Here is a 19340-nt window from a genome sequence, read left to right as displayed (position 1 = left end):
TCTAACTATTTTTCTCAGTGTGAGGAAATGCAATGTTTGTGTGCACAATTTTCTGCGACGTGACACAGCAAAGCACTAGGTGAGTGAGAGTGCTACAAGTAGCAGTATTATCTACGGAGAACAGTGAAGGAAAACATAGCTATTTTCATATGTCTTCGAATAAAAACAAGTATGTTAATAAATTATACATGCTAATTGGAGATACTATGGCACAAAGCATAAACTTAGTCCATCAGTCACACAATTCAGAATGCCTTCCAGGTACTGTACCAATGGACTATTTATTGCATTTAGAGTGTATAGAAAGTGAGCCTGCCCAGTCACACAATTCAGAATGCCTTCCAGGTACTGTACCACTGGGCTCTTTCTTGCATTTAGTGTGTAGAGAAAGTGAGCCTCCCATGTGTGCTACAAAGTCCATCAGTCACACAATTCAGAATGGCTTCCAGGTTCTGTGCCACTGGTCTCTTACATTTAGTGGTAGAGAAAGTGAGCCTGCAATGTGTGCTACACATTATCACCATTCGTTCACTCATCAGCATCTCTATGACATTATTCTTCACTTTCTCACACATAGGCGTTCCTAGAGCAGCACTTGAGTAATTTGTGTGTCGTCAGATCAGATACTGATACTTGTGACTGACAGTGCCAGGCTCATATGTCTACCCAATGGAAGGATTCTAGCTAAAGTGAACAAGCTGCTGTCTCCATGCACTGCAGCTTGTCTCATCCTCTATGTGTAGATACCTTCAAATTGTGGGTTCAGACACTTGTGCTCTCGTGTGATGAGAACTTTTCTCACATGCCCTCAGCACAAGTCCCCATGGGCAGATACGTTTACGGTCGGACTTTTTGATGCGGCTGATGCTTGTGTGTACTTGGTATCTCTAGGGCCGGACTGCAAACCAAAATCAGCATTGGCTAATACAAATTTATTTTTTTAAATCTTCAGCTCACCCCCACCCAGAAGGGGGCAACAATTAGAAAAGGGTTATAGGGACCTTCATGGTTGGGTGAAAGCAGAGGGAGCCCTAACCCCCATCCATGTGAGGGCTACCTGCCTCCTAGTCAGCACTAGTGCCAACTGTAGAAAACGGCATGTCATTTTGTGCTTCCTGGGGTGAACCAGGTTGCACATCAGACACATCTGTGGTGTGAGCAAATGCGTCAGGACGATAGCCCGATATAACCTTACCATTACCCTCTACCATAAACTCCTCCAGTTCCACAACGGGGACATGCAGAAGAGCACTCTAGAATAATTCTGATGCATGCCCTTGGGGGATATATAAGTATGGTGCAGAAAATTAAAGTGAATTAATTTGAACCAGGCGATACTGGACACAGACTTTGACAATGCACAAATTCTGGCGCAGCCCACATCCGAGAATGGAGCCCCAAGATCTGCCTCCCAAATGTTTCGCGCTCAAAGCGGTCCGGTAATCGTATCCACCTGCAGTGCCTTATAAGTTAATGAAATAAGGTGTAGCCCAGACCCCAGTGTCAATAGCGCGCCAAGAGTAGCCAACGCAGGCGACTTCGCAAGGTAGGGTGTTCAGATAGACCTCACACCATCATAGTGCAAATAGTGCCCCGGTCCCATCCTAAACTGATTCTGCACTTCCTCAAAGGATATAAATATGTCATTGGGATACAGGTCCCCAATCAACTCACCAACCTCCCTGATATATTGACAGTTGATGCTGCAGGAGTTCTGTGTGACCGCAGATTCAACCATATGATTGGTCAAGAGAGCTTCTTTTACAGTCGGCTATCATGGTCCTACTGGACCAGTCCTGGTTCTGCATGGCCGAGCATTGGGATTGGCTGGCTGCCACATTGAGAGAAATGTTGCTTCCACCAGTACAAGATATGGGGGTTCAGTGGCCGTGTCCTTAATTTGTACAAAGAATTGGGCATAAGGGGGCATGGTGTGGGCACCCTGATCCCCTGGCCCTTGTGAGGGGCTAGTGCGCTAACCCTGAGGTACTCTCATAGGATCTAGCAAAGGCCTCCTGTATGGCCCCTCTGGACTCCCGCAGGATCCAACGCAGACCACCATGTGGTCCCGTGGGGTTCTCGTGTGACCCAGCACTGACCCTGTGTGGTCTCGCAGGAGTACTGTGATACAGTTATAAACATTTCTTTTAAAAAGAGACAAAAATGGAAAAATGTGGGGTGGGGTGTGTAGGGGTTGTCAGCCAGCGAGGGGTTGGCTGGAAGGTTTGGCAAAAGGTATGCTCACTGAGGAAGCTGGGTGAATATGATTTTTGTTTTAAAAACCAAGCACTTCACATAAAAAACAAAGTTTAAAGTGGCTTACAGGTAGGTATAGTAATAAGATATTTATTTACATTAAAAAAATTATTAGAAATTAAGTGAATAAAAAATTACAATTACGTAATGGTTAGTATGGTAATAAGATCCTACTGTATGTTAATAACCATCCAGAAATTCACTGAAAAAAAAACCAAAGGGTGAAGTAACCTTATGTTCAGGTACGCTAAAAATATCTAACTTTACGTTACAAAGTACCTCTAGAAATTCAGTGAAGAAAAACAAAGGCTAAAGTGATGTTATAGTTGGGCCTTTTAATAATATAAAAATTGTTGTTTTAAAACAAAAATTTATCAGTTACTTTTTACTGAGCAAACTATAACTTGTGTCCCCTTCAAGCACTGCACATGTCCGCACGTGTCACATAATGTGTAGACATTATGATGACAATGACATCATTGACATCACTCATTACATCTCAAATTATATCATTACTGACATCACTGATGACATCATATCATGAATGTGACAGTTTGGTATATGCTTGTCATACTAGATGGAATTCAGCAAGGTATTTCTACACCTAATTTTTAATAGCCTCTTTACTACTAATGAGTGTAAGATTTCACAGCATGCAGGCCTCCAAATGGGTCAAGTGTAACCACTGCAAAATGTCATTTTTAGGTCTCGCCTGTCGATGCGCATGCGCATCGAGCAAGCGAGACTATGGGGGCTTATCCACTCTTTATCCAACTTGCAAGGAATCGTGGCCATTCCTTGCAGTGCCCGTGACTTTTAAGCTCAATGCGCATTGAGCTTAAAAGCGCGTGCACATCAGTTCCCTCATCCGCACGTCGCATTTCTCCTCCCCCCTCGCCCCCTCCCCTGCCCGCCGTGTCGCATTTCTCCTCCCCCCTCCCCTTATCTGTCTTCCCTTCGTCTGTTCCCTCTCCCCGCTCCGCCCCCTCCCCTGCCCGCCGTGTCGCATTTCTCCTCCCCTTATCTAGCCTTCCCTCCGTCTGTTCCCTCTCCCTGCTCCGCCCCCTCCCCTGCCCGCCGTGTCGCATTTTTTTTTAAATCACCACTTACCCCCTACCCCCCAGCAATTCCAACACTGACGCTGTGCTCGGTGTTTCTCTTGTTATTGCATTGGTTTGAGTTCGCTGATTGTTTTGTAAAGCTCTCTGGCGCCCCGTTCGCGCAATGGAAAATCACAAAGATAAATGCATACCCTGCTCCCCCCTACCCCCCCTCCACCCTAGCAGGTTCTCTTCGTGCACTTACTCCTATTTATAGCCCTGAGACAGAATGATGATGTTGGAGCACTTCTGTGCAAAGCAGCCTGATGAGTGCACAGCTTTTATCTATATTTCCTTTGCACTTTAGTTTGAATGATTCAATGAGACATAGTTTTGGCAAACTGAATTGGTAATATCTGCCAGTGCCAGGATGGCGAGTGCAGCTTGCACCTTTCTGACTGCACTTTCGCTTGAGCGCATCTTGGCTGCCCCCAGAAGCGTAGCCGAATATGGGGGACATGGTGGCTACTATGGTTTGCCGATTTGACCCAGTGATGTTTTGCAATGTGAATGACTGGGCTTGCTGTAATATTGCCCATGTGCACCGAACATTCTTGAAATGTGACTCTATATGATTTGCCGCAGAAATCTTCAATAAAGTTCGTTATAAAAAAAGCATGTTTTTTGTGGCACTGAGACTAATAGCGAGGTGACGCCCGGTCCACCACAACGCTGTTAATACCGTCATCATTGCGCACACAGCTTTATCTTTTTAATGCATCTCACACTGTATGGTCCTAATGCTTTAAATAATGATGACTTACGTTGGTGGCGCTAGGCAAGACGCTGCTGCTAAAAGCCGTTCTTTGGCACTTTAGCTTGAATGATTTTAGCGACTCGTAATGTAGCTAAACTGCACCTGTAAAACTTGCTAGCACCAGGACTGCAGATATAGCTCTGACTCCCATGAATGAACTGCAGCTCGAGCGCATCTTCTTATGGCCCCTCGACTAATACTGAGATTAGTTCATGGACCATGAAGCTAAGATCTTTCACAGTATGGGGCAGATCAGAAGACGAGGGTTTGGAAAGTTTCTGTCCCCATTGTGCACAAACTATTTTTTTTTTTAGTTTAAAGAGGATTTTATTGAAATCACAAAATGTATTACACATAGATTAAATTCAAAAGTGAGTAAGCAATACAATGCATGTAAATGTGTTGGGAAAAGAGAACAAGGAAAGGGTAGGAAAAAAGGGAAGAAGGGGGGAGGAGAGAAAAATATTTCCCTCACTCACCCTCAACCCCTCACCCTCACTCACCCTCACTCACTCTCACCCTCACTCACCCTCAACCCCTCACCCTCACTCACCCCCAACACCTCACCCTAACTCACCCTCACCCTCACTCAACCTCAACCCCTCACTCACCCTCACCCTCACTCACCCTCACCCTCACTCACCCTCAACTCCTCACCCTCACTCACCCTCAACACCTCACCCTCACTCACCCTCACCCCCCTCAACCTCACCCTCACTCACCCTCACCCTCAACCCCTCACTCTCACTCACCCTCACCCTCACTCACCCTCAACCCCTCACTCACCCTCAACCCCTCACCCTCACTCACCCTCAACCCCTCACCCTCAACCCCTCACTCACCCTCACTCTCACTCATCCTCACTCACCCTCAACCCCTCACCCTCACCCTCACTCACCCTCAACCCCTCACCCAAACTCACCCTCACTCAACCTCAACACCTCACTCACCCTCACCCTCACTCACCCTCAACCCCTCACCCTCAACCCTCACTCACCCTCACCCTCACTCAACCTCAACCCCTCACTCACCCTCACCCTCACTCACCCTAAACCCCTCACCCTCAACCCCTCACTCACCCTCACTCTCACTCACCCTCAACACCTCACCCTCACTCACCCTCAACGCCTCACCCTAACTCACCCTCACTCACCCTCAACGCCTCACTCACCCTCACCCTCACTCACCCTCAACACCTCACCCTCAACCTCAACCCCTCACCCTCACTCACCCTCACCCTCACTCACCCTCACTCTCACTCACCCTCAACCCCTCACCCTCACTCACCCTCAACCCCTCACCCTCACTCACCCTCACCCACCCTCACTCACCCTCAACCCCTCACCCTCACACAGTGCAATAGGTCTCAGACCATTTCAGTTAGAGCTTTTAGAAATGTTTATGGCTTTTTTATTTGTAATTCTTTAGCATTGGCTACAGGAAACAAAAATGCTAAACATTTACAAAAAAAACCCATAAACAATTCTAAAAGCACTAACTCTAATGGTGCGAGACCTATTGCATTTCCAATGCTTGTTTTATTTACTTTCTAGCACAGAGGGATACTACAAAATCCTACACCGATGGCTTTGATCTCCTAAAGGACTGCAAGACGCTGGTCTACTCCTAAGGGCGCACTGTTGGAGATGTTCCAGTCCGACAGTGACACAGTGCATCTTCACTGGGAATGCCCTTGCCTCCGTCTATACTGGACAGGGGTCCAGCAAACAATGGGAGAGACAACAGCCTTGGCCAGTCCTCGGACAAGTGAAGAAGTTTTCCTACACGATTCCAGCACATTGCTATGGGAGATGGTTCGCATCGGCTATGGCAATAGCAGAACTCTATACTTAGACTGTGGAGAAGTAATAGCTGACCTGATTTAGAGACATGGACATGAGAAGTGTGCAAACTAGCATCATAAGAAAGAGTGGTACACAGCGTAAAACAGGGCTCGGGAAATCATAAAAATTGCATGTGAAACATCTACTCGACTTAACTGAAATGTACTTGACCTTTGAGTCTAAAAGCTGAGCAAATGTGACAAGTTAACAAGATTTTAAAGCATTTTTATTGTTCATTCATTTTGTGAGCAATAAAGATGCCTTTAAATCTTGCCATCTGTCACATTTGCTCTGCTTTCAGAGGCAGAGGCCAAGTGTCAGTTTGTCTTCCTACTCGTCTTCCTACTCGCCAGAGAGGGGGAGTAGGACCTAAAAATAGCTCATCCTTATTGAATCAGACTCGCAAATGTGAGAAGGCAAGTGGATTTTTTGAGCCCTGTTAAAAGCACAATTTAAAAAAATCCAAAAGACATGAGGTGGATTTGTAAACTACTAGAGTGCAAGACTGTGCTACACCACCTTGATGTTGAGGGATAGACTACTGATGTGCCAATGGATGAAAAGATAACATGATACTAATACCTTTCCATGTGCTACACTTTCTGTAGGCAATTGTTCTTTGACTTGAATATAGTCCTAGAGATATGGCCACAGAGATTTTTTAGAATTTTTCATGTCTCTCTTAGAGACATGTTTGGGTTAGTTGCTCTGTGGGAACAGGAATGGGTTTGAAGGGGAAGAAGCTGGAAGGGTGTGAATTTTGGGTGCACTGTAACACGTTTATATGATTATGAGTCGCAACAGAATGCCAGTTGTGTGCGTACCAAAAACTTTAATTAGGGTTGTTAAGACAGGAAAAAATGTTTCACTCATTGCTAAAGTGTACGCCACCATATAACATTTGCCATACTGAATCAGACTTGTCTTCAGTCCTACAATGTTTCTATTTCGTAAAGGGACAGATGTACATGTAGTCAAACTATGCTGTATATGTTTGCGGTCTCTGTACCACTTATTGTTTTTTTATGATCTAGCTGTTTATAGAGTAATTTGAGGAGCTGTAGGTTGGATGCAGTTGGTTGGAAACATCTTTTTGTAAGTTCACACTTTCCTTTGAATGTGAATTGATTTGCCTGCCAAAAAAACTTCTGATGGGTCGCTAGAAATAGGAGCAGAATAATTGATATTCAAAAGAAAAACGCAAGACTCCACTGGAACCCTCAAAATATTAAGCTTTTTACTAATTTACTCTTTTTAGCTATTGCATCACTCCATAACCTTCCTAAAATCACTACTACCTGTTTATGAATCATTTACGTCTGCCCTAGAGCAACATATGAAAGAAGAAGGGAAGGAAACACTCCATCCTAATAAGGCACTGAAGGGTGTTGAGGAAGGATTAGTAACTTACCTGTAATCCTAGTTCTCATCCAGGGATATACTCATCAAAGTCATAATCTATGAATAAAACCCGCCTATGTGCGGGATCCCGGAGCATATAGAAAATACATATGAATATATGTATACATGTGAAAACATATATTTGCAGCCTAAAACATTTCCCAGCTGGCAAAATTGCCGCAAAATTACACGAATTAGCATACACGCAGTAGTACTCTCCCAACCCCTAAGGAAGAGAGAGAGCAGTAAACATTTGCATATAACAATGCTTTATTGCCATAGGAAAAACCTATAATTGCAGGCATTTGCCAGTAGGCTGCAGTAGAGTATTAAGAAACAAAGAAAACTGACACCTTGCCTTTAAGGGATTAGAGTAGGGGTACTGTGCCTTTAAGACCTGAAGGTGACCCCCTGCTCCCATGGTACACCACAGGTGGCAGTTGGGTCAGTTCTTTTTGGAGGTGCATAACACCTGAGTAGATCCACAGTAACATGTCATAACTTTATGAACATGCTCGTCCGGGGAGGTGGGCGGGAGCTTATGACTTTGATGAGTATACCCCTGGATGAGAACTAGGATTACAGGTAAGTAACTAATCCTTCTCATCCAGGGGATACTCATCAATAGTCATAATCTATAAATAGATTAGCAAACTCAAAGTCTTGTGGATGAGCAACAAAGTATACATAGAGACATTGGAAAATTGTACATTTCACATACACCTTTATGCAAATAAATTCCTCAAAGAGGCCTGTCCCACTTGGGCATCGGCCTGTGTATCTGAGTCTTGGCAATAATGGCGGGTAAAGGTATGCACAGACCGCCATGTAGCCGCCTTACAAATTTCAGAGATTGGGACATTACGAAGGAGAGCAGTAGTAGAAGCTTTCCCTCTTGTATAATGTGCATGAGATCTGTAAAGCCTTGTTAGCTAGTTGATAAGACAGAGCTATACAGGAGACTATCATGTGAGAAGTAGATCTTTTAGAGGTTGACAGACAGGTATTAGTAGTTCCATAATTAACAAAAAGCCGGTCAGATTTCGTAAGTGGAAGGGTTTTAGCCAGGTAAACTTCAAAACCCTCCGGGGGTCTAGAGAGTGTAAAGATCTCTCTGGGGGAGTGGTAGGTTGAGGAAAAAAGGTAGGTAGGGTGATAGACTGGTTGATATGAAAGTCTGAGACTACCTTAGGCAGAAAACCTGGGTGTGTCCTCAGTATCACCCTGTTGGCGTGAAACACTACTGTACGGTTCCTTACAACACAGGGCCTGGATTTCGCTAACCCTAAGGGCGGAGGTAATTACACTAAAAGGCGGCTTTCCAGGTCAAGTGCTGTAAAGAAGCCTCATGTATAGGCTCGAAAGGAGCACCCATCAGCTTAGTAAGTACAATGTTAAGCTCCCAGGGAGGAGAGGGGAACCTCACTGGGGGAAACACTTTCTTAAGCCCCTCTAAGAAATCTTTAACCACAGGCATAAGGAAGAATGATGTCTGAGAAGGTGAATTCCTATAGGCTGTGATCGCCGCTAAGTGAACACTGATGGAGGGGTACTTGAGGCCTAACCTTGCTAAATGCAACAGATAGGGTAGAATCACCTGTTCTTGACCGTGGATATGGTCAAGAGAGTTGTCAAGACACCATATGAAAAACCTCTTCCACTTGAAAGCAGAAGACTTCCGAGTGGATGGTCTCTTGGCTTCTTTTAGAATGTTCATGCAGTCTGCTGGGAGGTCTAAGTGTCCATACTGTATGACCTCAGGAGCCATGCCGTCAAGAGAAGGGAAGGAAGGTTGAGATGAAACACCTTCCCCTGGTCCTTGGTCAACAAGTCTGGACGGCAAGGAAGTCGCTGGTGCTGGATTTCCGACAGCTGGAGGAGATCTGGGTACCACCACTGGTGTGGCCACTCCGGCGCTATCAGGATCATCCTGATGTTGGTCCTGTAGAATTTCGGAATCACCGCCGGGATCAGAGGCAGGGGAGGAAAGGCGTACAGCAATGTCTGCGACCAGCTGATCAAAAGTGCGTTCCCACGTGAGCCCTTTTGGAGGAACCTGGACGCGAAGACGGGGCATTTTACATTTGCGGCATCTGCGAACAAGTCTATGTCTGGTACGCCCCATAGATGAAAGACCTCCCGCGCAACTTCTTCGTTGAGCACCCAATCGTGCGCTTCTAGAAAGTCTCTGCTTAGGCAGTCGGCTTGGACATTTCGTATTCCTGGTAGATGAACTGCCACGATGGATAGACCTCTTGCCAGGAGCCAGTGCCAGATGGCTTGCGTTTCCTTGGATAGTACTCTTGAGCTGGTGCCTCCCTGCTTGTTCAGATAGAACAGGGTTGTCGTGTTGTCCGTCTGAACTTGGATGTAGTTGTTGCGCAGAGACGGGTAAAGAGATTTGAGCGCCAGATGAACGGCTCGAAGCTCGAGGAAGTTGATGTGGTAGCCTTGCTCTACTTCGGCCCAGAGGCCTTGAACCAAAAGCTTGTCCATATGAGCACCCCAGCCTTTAAGAGAGGCATCCGTGATCACTGAGTGCGATGGAGGAGGACGATGGAATGGAACTCCCCGGAGAAGGTTGGAGCGTTTCATCCACCATTTGATCGAGTCTTTGGCACCTTGTGGAAGAGAGACACGGTCCTCCCAGTGAGCTGACCTCTGAGACCATTGGTCCTCGAGAGCCTGCTGCAGAGGCCTCATGTGAAGGCGTGCACTGGGCACTATGCAGATGCACAAGGCCATCGATCCCAGGAGAGAGGACACATGTCTGGCTGTGGGTCTGTGATTGTCCAGAAGAAGATGACACTTCAGAAGCATGGATGACAATCTCTCCTCCAAAGGACACACGCTTGCTTGAACGGAGTCCAGGGAAGCTCCCAGGTAATAAATCTGTTGGGAAGGATTGAGTACTGATTTCTTGAAGTTGTCCTGCAACCCCAATGAGTTCATCAGGTTGAGACAGAACGAAAGATGGTCTTGATGTAGAGCCGGAGTGGAGCTTTTCAGCAGCCAATCGTCTAGATAGGGATAGAGGAAGACCTTCCGCCTGCGGAGAAAAGCAGCCACCACCGCCATGTGGAAAGATCCGATGCAGGGCTAGCATGCAGAATTTTTCTTTCCGGATGAATCTGTTTAGTAGTGGTAGGTCTAGAATCGGCCTGTATTCTTTGACTGCTCCTCTTTTTTGGACAAGAAAATAGCGGGAGTAGACTCCTTAATTCCTCTGCATGGAAGGAACCTCCTCTATAGCTTTCTTCGTGAGGAGGGCAGAGACTTCATCCTGCAGCAGCTGACTGTGGAAACGGGGAAGTAGCTTTACTTGAGGAAAAACCAGCGGAGGAGGGGACTTGCACCTCAGCAAGTAACCATGCTGCACAATATTCAGCACCCATCTGTCCTTTGTTATGGATCTCCACTCTTCCAGATGATGAAACACACTCCCTCCCACCGGAGTGGCGAACAGTTGTGGAGGAAGCAACAGCTCAGGGTTTTGGTGGCAGTTTGGAGGCAGACTGCTGCATGTCATTGTTGCCTCTGCCTCTGCCAGGACGTCTTTGCTGAAATTGGGTTTTCTGTTGAGTTTGGGAGGACCATTGAGGGGTTTGAACCCTCTGCTGGTAACGACGCTTATCCCCTTGACAAAAGTGCTTTTGAAATTCCTTACGCTTTTCCAAACCCACCGCCTTCACAGTGTCATTTTCAGATTTCATTTTGGTCATTTCATCGTCAGCGTGTGGACCAAAGAGAGAAGAACCATTAAAGGGGAGGTTCAAGATTTTCTTCTGAGCATCCGGTTTGAGGCCTGTGAGGCGGAGCCACGCCGAACGCCGTGAACAGATTCCATGGGAGCAGCCATGGGCCGCGAGGTCTGAGGCGTCTGTCGCGGCACTAATGACCTGGTTGGCTACGAGTCCTGCCTCCTGTAGGATTTCGACAAAATCCTGTCTGTCTGTCTTCTTTCGGAAGCTTCTCTGTGAAGCGAGTAAGGGAGTCCCAGAGGGATCTTTTGTACCTCCCAAGTAGAGCAGAAGCACTGGCCACCTTCATATATGAGGCAGAGGTGCTGCATACCTTTCTGCCAAATGAATCCATTAGCTTGCTGTCCTTTTCTGGGGGTACCGAAGAAGAGGTAGAGGCTGAATGAGACTTCATAGCAACCGCCATGATAACTGAATCAGCCGGAGGATCCGATCTTAGGAACAAGGGGTCCTCTGCGGGCGCATTGTACTTCTTGGCAAGTCTTGATGGAACAGAACATACCACTGCAGGCGTGAGGAAGGTAGCCATCGCTGGTTCAAGGAAGCCGGGCACCAGAGGCAGCAGCGGTCTAGGAGCTGTCCGGTGATGAAGTGTGTCGAAAATGATAGAAGTAGGGGCCACAGGAGTATGCAGAGAGATGTTCAGCTTCTTTGCTCCCCTGCCCAGCACATCTGTGAAGGTTGCAATGTCATCAATAGGTGAGACTCTTGACGAAGGAGTGGAGGAGAAGGTCGGAGAATAGTCCCGGACCGTAGACCTCCTGGAAGAGGACAAAGTCGGAGATCTAGTGTGTCCTCTGTGATGAGACCTGTCTCAATGGCTGTGCCGACCCCTGGATTTAGGCCGATGTCTAGGCAGAGATCTTGGTCTGGGGGAAGGTCTTGGCTTGGCAGGTGTTCTGGGCCGTACCGGAGAGCGCGATCTGGTAGGAGATCTTGGTCTGGGTGAAGGACGTGGCCTCCGTGGAGGAGACTTAGTCGGCCTGACCGGAGTGCTTGTCCTCGGAGCAGACGGAGAGAACGTGATCCAAGCCAGGAGTACTGCGACCGCCCGAAACCGCTCCTGAGGGTGGTGAGATGACACACTGCGTGATCTGTCCGCAGATCTGGGGGACGCTTCTGGCGAGATTTCCACGATGTTGAACCCAGGAGATGAAGATCTGTCCCCTGATGACCTGGAGCCTGGGGACTCCACAATCACTGTGTCCTGTTCCCTCCACGGCGAAAGCTTCGACGTTTGTGTGACCAATGGCGTTGAACGAGGCCTTGATGTTCTAAACGTCGATTGTCCATGCCTTTGCGATCTCGACTGCGATCTTTGGCGTTGAGTCGGTGACCTCTATGTCAATCTTCCTCGACGTCGAGTAGAAGGCGAACCTCCATGGCGTCCAGTTGACGACGACCTTCGACGTTGCGTCGACGACGACCTTCTTCGACGTCGTGTCTACTGCTCTTGACGTCGCCTAGGTGTCGACCTCCTCGACGTAGAATGATGGGATCTTGACGATCCTCTCGACGGCGGCACGCCAGCCAGCGGCAATGTGGAAGCCGCCATAACTCTCGACGCTGACCCCCTCGAGGGCGGCGGAGAGTGTCTCGACATCGACAGAAGCCTCGACGTCGACGGAGACTTGGAAACATCAGCAGCCACAGACTTCGAGCCCGAAGTGTGGCGTCTCGACGTCGACTTACTTGGCTACCACTGAGACTTTCGACGTCGCGATGGTGATCCAGAAGAGCGCCTGGGCCTCTTCGATGGTGACTTCGACGGCGACAGAGATCTTCTTCCTTCCTTCCTTTTTCTGGAGGCAGGAGATGCGGAACATCGCAGTTTTTGAGCATGCTTGCTTGAAGAAGACGTTCTGGGACCTCCATGGCCACCCACCTGATGACTTTTGTCTTTCTCAAAGAGGGCATGAAGTCTAATGCGTTCTCTGTCGCGAAGAGTCCGCCCAGAGAACTTCTGACAGTTATGGCACTGGTCAGGGTCGTGTGCAGATGGAAGGCACACAATGCACACTGCGTGTGGGTCAGCCAGAGCCATCTTCTTGTCACAAGAAGGACACTTCCGGAATAAAGCAGGCATTCTGAAAGAAAACATGTTGTGGAACACCACAAAAACAAAGTAGAAGCCTTAAAATCCCAGAAGATGTCGAATTTTCTGAGAAAATTCACTCAAAATAACAATTTCAGTCAAAAAAACCTCCAGGATTCTCACAGAAGGAGCCGTAAAAAAGAACTGACCCAACTGCCACCTGTGGTGCACCATGGGAGCAGGGGGTCGCCTTCAGGTCTTAAAGGCATGGTACCGCTACTCTAATGCCTTAAAGGCAAGGTGTCAGTTTTCTTTGTTTCTTTATACTCTACTCCAGCCTACTGGCAAATGCCTGCAATTACAGGTTTTTCCTATGGCAATAAAGCATTGTTGTATGCAAATGTTTACTGCTCTCTCTCTCTTCCTTAGGGGTTGGGGCGAGTACTACTGTGTGTATGCTAATTCATTTAATTTAGCGGCAGTTTTGCCAGTTGGGAAATGTTTTAAGCTGCAAATATATGTTTTCACATACATATACATATATATTTATATATATTTTCTTTATGCTCCGGGATCCCACACATAGGCGGGGATTATTCATAGATTATGACTTTGATGAGTATCCCCTGGATGAGAAGTCCAATTGTCAAAGGAGATAAATAAACGGACATGAAAATACAGTTTCTCTCGTTTTCCACCTTGCGTATGCAAATAATAATATCCCTTATGAAGAAAAATAGTGGGGTTCTTGCAGCCTGAGGAAAAGACAGTGGGATCTGCAGTAGTACCACCTTCATAATGCCACACAGAAAATACCCTTTGATCCTTTTGGTGTTGTATAGCCTTAAACTGGGGCACAACATTTAAGTTCTCTGCAAATCCAAAAGACGTGCAAGACTGGGTAGTTTAAATTATAGATTTATACAAGAAGAATGTGGGCATTAGTCACCCAAGTACAGTAACCAGGTATGCTTCTATACCCCCCTCCAAATCATGATCAAATTGGGAGACATATAAGCAGAGTGAGATCTTCTACCTCCATGGGTCCAGTTGAGATTCCAATTGCTGTGTGCAAGCGAAACGCTGAGTCGTGGGCAAAAATACTGAGTCCATTATTTGTGTATTGTTATGACACTAATCTAATTCCAAAATCATAGAAAGGGAGTATTATCATCCCGCTTCATTAAAAGGGTTGCACAGCAACACCTGGAAACTATAGACAAATTGCCCTACTTGGTGTGGGCGGAAAAAAAGTTTGCCCTGGGAATTTTGGAATAGTTGGAAATGTCAGCTCAAGAGGTAGATATAATCCCCATGGAGCAGTCAGGCTGTAGAGCCAATCATTTTGTAAATAACAATATTACGGTGTTACAGCCTATTTTAGACAAATATGTTGTGGAACAACATCAAGTTGTATATACTGCTTTTATTGACTTTTCGATGCATTCAATCTATTGGATAGACCTACTTATGGTCCAAGCTGTCACCCTGGGCATACCTTCTAATTTGCTTAGATTAATTATCTCATTGCATTCCTTGACATGGTGCAAATTTTTATCGTGGGGAACGAAAGGTCTTTCCCCTGCAAGTCCAATGCATAATGGGGGTTGAAGCAGGATTGCCTATTAGCATGTTTACTGTTTTCTCTTTAAATGTCTGATTTCCCACAATCCCTGCAATTGAATAGCTTTCCACCCAAATTTGGGTCACCACCACTGCACACTTTTATGTATGCCGACGAAATTATTCTGTGTGACATGACCCCTCTCTAGGTTTGTAAAGAAACTTACGGGAATTAAGAATTTATGTTAAAAGGCATTTTATGAAAAAAAATATTGTGAAAATTAAGGTTTTCGTTTTTAGGGGTAAACAAAGAGCGTTAACATATAATTGGTATGTGTGTCAAAAACAAAGAGGTTGTTGATAATTATGTCTATTTATGTAGATTCTTTTCCATCAACCTCTGCCATAAAAATGCACTTTACCAACCATGGGGAAAAAACCCTGGCTCATACAGGTGCCCTTCAAAACGTTTTTAACTCCATGAGGAAAAGGCATTTTATTAATTTAATAAATATTTGAAATATAAAGATACCGCCAACTCTAGTTTACGCTTTGGAATATACTCTTATTTCTTGCTAGTCTTTTTTTAGATTTATACAAAGAGAAGATCTCACAAAAGCTTTGGAGTCCGAGCTCAGCAATACCAGTGCAAATTCTTAGATTAGAGCTTGGACTATCTAGTATTTATAGTGATGAAGGACCAATTGTTTTTCATAACTAGTTAATACCAGGGTCCTTCCTACCCTTGTTTACACTAAACATATCTAGTATTTGTATGCAAGCTCTCACAAATATAATTTGTTGGGGTTACAAGCTCCTCGTGCACACTTAAGTCCTTAAGGTCTCTTTTCCTTGTGAATTTCGAAGCGGACCTGCCGAATAAATGACTTTACATAGTAATTTTAAGTTTGCACTGGAGAGTTTTAGTTCAGTTAGGGGCCTTCTAAAGTCAAGGACCCACAGGGCAATTGCATAATTTTCTTAAAGTGCAAGTATCTAAGTTAAGTTCTTCCGCAACATAGAACATTGTGGTAAATTGAAAAACATACAGAAGTTTTATTGCTAATGATAGTTTTGGTCAAATTCAACCATGTCTCTGTTACCACATTTCCCATAAGGTGAAATGCTTCCTTTTGCTCCAACGAATAGACAGACTTCCTGACAAATCTCTATTGGAGAGATGGAAAAGTCAAACCCCAGATTAGGACCCTAAACTGTTTTCCATGTACTTGATCCCTGTCCTGCTTAAAAATAAATATATTCAAAATCATTTTTGACATTCTTTAATTGTGAATTGTAATATCTCCACTGATTATAAATTGCTGAAATTGATTACAAATCCTCCAAATTCACAAATCTTTTATATGGTGATTAACATTTATAGGGGTTTTCGTCCTATATTTAAATATTTTCTCTGATATTTTAAAATCAGAATCATCTGTTAACTGTTAGAATGTGATTGTATTTCATATGGATTACTGTTTTACAATGTTGATCTCTGCTGCGGTCTAAATCTAATTTTAATACATCAAGTTGAATAGAATAAAGATATCCAAAATGGAAAACTGTTGTTACACTGGTATATTTTTCTTCTCAATCTTGGGATCATATTAATTAATATTTATAAGCAATGAATAAAATAGCAAGCTCTTTCCTTCCCAGAGTATGTAAGATTACCATAATGTTTTGAAAGCTGTGTAAAACAGATCAAGTTAGAAGGAACACTTGAGCTCGCTGGAAGTCATACTTTAAAAGATTAAAAAGGATCTAGCCAAAGTTTGAACTACAATGATAGTCTATTTCCCATTAATTCAGGTCTACAAATACGTTCTTAAAGCATGTACATTTTTACTTTTCAGGATGCGGCGTCATGGCCAGAGCTGCAGACTTTACAACTAGGGACATGATTCAAATCTCAGCTCCACATCCTGCCATTCTGGGCACATCACATAATCCCCCTGTGCCTTAAAATAAAAGTGACCTTGTGTAATGTGACTCTTGCTCACGTAAAGTGCTCCAATACACTCGGTTCGAGTTTGTGCGATATAAAATTGAAAAAATAGTAATGATTCTAGCATTGTCCTACAGCAACCAGCTTCTGTGGACCACTTAGTCACAAATCAAAACCATTAGCAAGAGGTTAATCAGGCATTGGTAATTTGGTTGCTACCAAACCAATGCAGTAAGTATTACATATCGCTATCACCTCTTTTTCGGCATCTGGGTGCCCATATCATTTAGTCAAAAGTCACAATTACCTTCCAATGGATATATGACGGTACCACGCGTACTTTTACAACGCGTACCGTTACAACACTACTTTTACCACGCAAGTCGTTACAACTACTTGCGTGGAGGGGCGCTGGATAGTACATTTTTTATTTACTATTCCAACTCCAGTCCCCGTGGACTCTAGGGAAGGAGTTGGATAGTAAATTAAATTATTTACTATCCTGGAGCGCCCTCTAGTGCAAGTCGTTGTAACGACTTGCGTGGTAAAAGTAGCGTGGTAACAGCAACGCGTTGTAAAAAATGCGTGCTAACCGCTGTATACCCCTTCCAATTGTTAAAGAGAAACATGTCCCTTGCGGAGGAATGGACAGGGAAACCAATAATAATGGGAAAACACAGAAAAACAAAAACTAGCTAGATTAAAATGTATGTGCATAATCCTGATTCAACCTACAAGTAGTGTTAGATCATGCTTTAAATATTGTTGAGCTTAAATGTCAGAAACTCTACTGACCAAAACAGTGTACCAGAATGGTACTTTGTAGGACTACTGAATGAAATAACTTTATCCTTCACTTGCATCGTCACAAAGAAGTGAGGTAACTGCCTCCTACAAGGCATGATGGGTAACTGAAGGGCCTTAAAGGAGTAGTGTTGCTTTTGGATCTAGCACAGCTATATGTCTACATTGTCCTAATTCCCATTCCACTTCATTTTGTAAAAGATGTTTTTGAAATATCAGATAGTTTTTTTTAGTGGCATTCCTGTATTTAGATGTATTTACACTTTGTAAATTAAATTAATAGAATTAGCCAATATAGCCTGTTTTTATAGATTGCTAAATTGTTTTTGTCACTTAAAAAGATATGGCCTTCTTAAGGTAAGATAAAGTTGAAATACACTTTGGCGGGACGATTTTTAGTTCCAACTGTGACAAGAGAAGTCAAGAGACTTGTAGTCACAGCCATAATAATCTTGAAAAGAAGAAACTTAAAAGGTGAATTCAGGAAACCAGAAAAAAGCAAAGCTGTCCTAAATTGGAGGGCATGAAGATCTGTAGCTGCTGAAAAGCTGGGATCAGAGAAAACTGCAGTGAACAAAACATCTCTAGAAACTATAAAACTTTTTTCCCTTAGTTTCCTGCTAATGCATGGACTACAGCCCTAATATGGGCTTGTTTGATATTAGAGGATTCTTTGGCAAACGTGGGGTGGCCGATCATGTAGCCTGACACCTGGAAGGGAGGGGGGGGGGGGGGGGGAGGCTATCCCGTTTATTTTTCCACACAACTGCGTTGGTCCATAATACTGAATGAAGTTATTACACATTTTTCGGTGAAGGAACAGTTACATTGTAAGGTGCAAAAGCCCAAAGGTTGAGCTAATGACATAGGGGCCCATTTGTCTTTTTGTGATGGTCTGAAAAGAAGAGCCAGACTGCATCACACACTCTCCTGTGGTGTTTAGGCAGTCAAGAGGCGCATAATCAAGTATTGACTCTAGTACCTGAAGGGAAATTGAGACTCACTGACCCCAATGCAGCATATTAGTACAACAGGAAGTTTCTGGATCAAATATAATAAGAAATAAAACATGCTTAATCCGAAGGGGTGCTTACAGACTTGTAATCATGGACTGCAGGCTTTACATATTTGCACACACCGAGGCCGAGGAACTCCTGACTGCATCCATGCATTAGCCGCACACCATGTGAAAGAAGAAAACTATAGCTGAACACAGCTTGCTTGGTGCATGCACCGATGGTGCAAAGTTTAAGGAAGGAAGACATATTAGAAGTATATTTTTACTCCACTTCACTGTGATATTTACGAAAGGCGATGGAACAGGGGAACAGCCTTGTTTTTTATAGATTCACTGGTGTTTGTAATTTTTAAACTCTCTTTGGGACGTATGATGTAGAATGGTTGAAGAGTGAGATAAGAGAAGATGGCAAGCGAGGATGGGTCTTGTGGCTTAGTTGACTAATGTGGCCACTGTAAGGGCCTGTGTTTTACCTCGTGTTGGCAGGTTCAAATCCCGGCGGGTCAATTCAGTCTTTTATCTTTCTGAAGTCGATAAAATGAGTACCATTGAGTTGGGTAACAATAAACATCTGGGGGAAGATTTACAAGCCCCATGCGCCACTGGTGCATCACGTTGGGTGACGCACCGGTGGCGCAGCTTGCTAAGGGATATTTACAAGCACAGGTAAAGTCACCCTGCATGACTTAACCTGTGCTTGTAAATATCGCCCCTGTTCACGTAACACTTTGCGTGTTAGGGGCGGGACATGGGTGTTGCTGTGGGTGTTCCCACGCAACACCTATGTCCACTGATGCATTTCCAGATTTACGAGAAATCGTAAACCTGGAAATGCGCTAGTTTGCTGCGC

General features: G+C 44.7%; 1 protein-coding gene and 1 pseudogene across 1 annotated transcript in view; both read right to left on the bottom strand.

Moving 5' to 3' along the window:
• LOC147722749 (cytochrome c oxidase subunit 4 isoform 1, mitochondrial-like) overlaps nt 1-19340 on the bottom strand; it is a 370649-nt gene that overhangs the window by 250691 nt on the left and 100618 nt on the right. The window lies entirely within an intron of this gene.
• Nucleotides 10844-19340, bottom strand: part of LOC147722750 (uncharacterized) — a 31235-nt pseudogene continuing 22738 nt past the window's right edge.

This window comes from Lissotriton vulgaris, chromosome 4_1 (assembly GCF_964263255.1).
Source record: "Lissotriton vulgaris chromosome 4_1, aLisVul1.2, whole genome shotgun sequence".
NCBI classification, from domain to species: Eukaryota; Metazoa; Chordata; class Amphibia; order Caudata; family Salamandridae; genus Lissotriton; species Lissotriton vulgaris.
Note: the sequence above shows the minus strand (reverse complement) of the source record. Positions and strands in the feature narration are given on the sequence as shown.